We start from the raw sequence: 3,586 nt of genomic DNA on the forward strand, positions 1-3,586 counted from the left end.
GGGGGAGAGGCATCGTTCATTCCCGTCCCATTTTCTAATGTCACTGGAGATTGTGGAAATGTCAGCATAGTCTCTGACTGATATGGTATGTTCCGTGTTATACTAGGCTATGCTGTCAGTAGCCTACGTGTGTAAAGAGGGTTTCGTGTTCTTCTTGGCTATGCGGTCAGTATGTGTGTAAAGAGGGTTTCGTGTTCTTCTTGGCTATGCGGTCAGTATGTGTGTAAAGAGGGTTTCGTGTTCTTCTTGGCTATGCGGTCAGTATGTATGTAAAGAGGGTTTCGTGTTCTTCTAGACTATGCGGTCAGTATGTGTGTAAAGAGGGTTTCGTGTTCTTCTAGACTATGCGGTCAGTATGTGTGTAAGAGTTTCAATGTTACCCTAAGTTATGTGGTCAGTACGAGTGTAAAGAGGTTCAATGTTACCCTAAGTTATGTGGCCAGTAGGCCTACATTATGTGTAAAGACTTTCGGTGTTACCCTAAGCAACGCGGTGAGTTCGCTTGTAAAGAGGTTACAGTTGCACTCACGGTAGATAAGGAGGCGACGACTTTTTGTGGGTTGATAGATCACATTTTACAGCATATTAAAACCATTTCAGAGTAGACGAACTTTATTGACATAAGTGACCCCCCCCCCTTTTTTTTTCTTCCACCAAAAACAGGCCAAAAAAGCAAAATAGAAAAAGGACCCCAAGCTTTTTGGAATAATCAATTAATTCAATTGAAATATAAAAAAGACAAAAAAACCCACACAAAAAAAACAACAAACGGGCGCTGATACCCACTCACTTTCACATATTCCGTTATATCTGAGACAGCACACATTGATCACGGCAGGCAATGCGATAACAAGAGTGCTACTGAGACATAGCGCTGTCCTTTTCTGCATCTGTTTCAACAGCTGTGAAAGAAAAAACCCAACCTGAGTCAAGAGCGGTTTCTGCAGCAGAGACACTTTATAGAACCAAACCCATATGAACTAGCAATAATATTGCGCGCACGACTCATAAAACTGGTTAATGCATATTTTGAAATCTAGTGTCATATAAATGTCACCCGAATTTTCCATTGATGTAATTGTTATGTAAGGATTTGGCTTGCTCGTGGCTTAGAGTGAGCTGACTTGATAGCCGAAGTGCTGCTGATATCTTTTTTGCTTTCCATGTAGCATAAGAACACATAAGAACACGTTTCCTGCGATTGTGCGTTGCATCAACGGCATGTACTTTTGTTGTCGTTAGTTAATGCACCGCTAGACATACTGAAAGTCATTTAGACTAAGCGTCCTACCAGTACATTGTGTCACAGACAGGGTATGAACTTTGCCATGAGGTTACTAATCAAAGTGAGACACAGAATCAGACAGAAATGAGTCCGCAAGCGAAAGGATTTCATTGAACAGGAACATAATAAACAACCTTTTAATTTTAGACGGCATCACCGAGTTGAGAGGACGAAAACAATAGAATTGTCAGGTATGATTTTAGTGTGGGAGATCACTTGTCAGACAACAGGGTTTCCAGATCACTTTCAGGCTTCCAGCCAAATTAAAAGTAAAGAAAACTGCCAAAGACCTGCCAAATTTCCAGGAGACTTTGGTCCTGCCAAACAACGGTAGAACGTGCCAAATTTCTGATCTTTGCCACTAAATCTGCCAAACTGGCAACAGCGCCAGACAACTAACAATGTTGCAGCCAAATTGAGCCAAATACTCACTTTTACTTTTGGGCTTTGCATTGATTTCACACCTCGTAAAGTTCAAGCTACATCGACTGATTACGACTGTTCTCTTTGATAAAGATGCTTCTCTTGGCTCGAGTTTCTCCATCTGTCTGCTGGGTCGTCGTGTCGCTCTTAGCCCGTTCTGGTCTTGGCAGGCAAGGTCAAAGCTAGAATCCTAAATGATCTCGATGGGTCTTAAAACGTCTACACTTATTACAATTAAGATTTCCTCTTGGGTTAAAGTTTGTCATATCAGTGATAACACAAATGCATCTCTAGCCTGCACTTTTACCGCATCTGTTCTTTCTGTCTGTTTCACCCCCTTGCCAATCGGGCACTCTCATGGCTCAGTTAGTATCATGTATCATGCTGAATTACGAAGCGCTTGGCCCTGATTCTAATCCCAGACTGGCCGTTCTTGAACCCAGGTCATTGTTTGGAATTTTCAAGGCTCTCGACCCTTTTGGTTCGGTCCTTTCACAGACAGAGGTTCCACTTCTTAGATAACCGAATAATGTTGTTAGAGGTGACAACCCCCATACACTTACCTTTTTTATTGTACAGTTGAAACGAAACAAGAGCCAATGGTCCCAATGAAATTATCCGGCCTAGACAAAGTTCAAAAGAGCCAAATTTCAGAGAATTGGCTCCACACAGAGCCAAACCGACAACACTGGAAAACAAATCCCGAATTCATACACCCGCCAAAATAATCCAGAAAATGTCTCATTTGATGCTTAGTCTAACTTTTGAACACATGGTTTTAACTTTTAAACTTGCGGTACGCATAACTGTCTCGTGATTTTTAAAACAGTAAATCTAAATAAAAATGTGACTACACAAATAAAAGGCCAAGAAGCAGAGATTGTCAATACAAAATTATCAATTTTATTTTGAATTTGGATATCTTGATCTAGCCTTTGTTGAGCAGAAGTCGATGTTACAATCGTGCTAAGACGTGGTTGTAGTTCTGTACAACTGTAAAAGCCCCCCCCCCCTCCCCAAATTTAAAAAAGTGTTTTTTAACAACCATGAACTTATTCTGAAAAGCCCGTTTTACCTCTTTTCGCTTGACTGAACTAGTCTGATAGTAAGCTAATATAGTTATAATTGGTGCTTGTGACTGCTCATGGGAGTGGTTGGGAAGGGGACAGGAGAGTATTAGGTGGCGATAAAACACTACAGAGTGTTTTGCATGCGGCTCTTTAGCGATTAGTAAAGTTTAGGCTAAGTCTATGGATGCGAGGATGATCCCAAGTTATGATAGGGAAACAGTGTTTATTTTATTGCGAGGACGCTTCGTGACTGCTTCAGACTTCCGACTATGGAGTACATTTGCCTTCATAACAATACAAGCAACAGTACACAACAAAGACATAATGCGTTGAACAGGCACAGGAACCAGAACGAACGATTTCAAGTTTCAAATCCTTCCGTGAAATTCGAAGGGAATGGGTTAATGGGAACAAGTCAACCAGTTAGCGTTTTTTCCCCCTTAAAGCTCGCTTGTCAGTTGAGACGTGGGTAATAGCTGCTGTCAGTATATGCGTGAGTAAAGAGAAGAAGGAAGTGGGCAGTAATGGACAACGTGATTCAGCATTTTTGTCAGCTCTTTTCTTCATAGTTTATGCTGGTGAGCGACGAGGACTTGTGCTTTCTATTCGAGTTTTGGTGAGTTACTTTTTGAAGATTATACGTTCAAAATTTTCAAATCGTGGGTAAGTGTATCTGCAAGTGTGTGTGTGTGTGTGTGTGTGTGTGTGAGTGAGTGAGTGTGTGTGTGTGCTTGTGTGCATGTGTGTGCGCTTGTGCGTTGCGTGCGTGAGGGCGTGTGCAGACATAGATATACATACTTATATATAT

The 3,586-nt window shown here is 41.4% G+C and overlaps 1 protein-coding gene across 2 annotated transcripts in view; it reads left to right on the forward strand.

The window, feature by feature from the left end:
* LOC101848820 overlaps window positions 1-3,586 on the forward strand; it is a 48,351-nt gene that overhangs the window by 12,208 nt on the left and 32,557 nt on the right. Inside the window, exon 1 of one of the 2 annotated variants that reach the window (XM_005099169.3) lies at window positions 2,761-3,394. The exons of the other annotated variant lie outside the window; for it this stretch is intronic. The gene's annotated coding sequence lies outside the window, so the exon portion shown is untranslated. Of the gene's footprint in view, window positions 1-2,760; window positions 3,395-3,586 lie in introns of those variants that run through there. 2 annotated transcript variants of the gene reach the window in all.

Source organism: Aplysia californica, unplaced genomic scaffold (genome assembly GCF_000002075.1).
Source record: "Aplysia californica isolate F4 #8 unplaced genomic scaffold, AplCal3.0 scaffold00204, whole genome shotgun sequence".
In the NCBI taxonomy this organism is placed as follows: Eukaryota; Metazoa; Mollusca; class Gastropoda; order Aplysiida; family Aplysiidae; genus Aplysia; species Aplysia californica.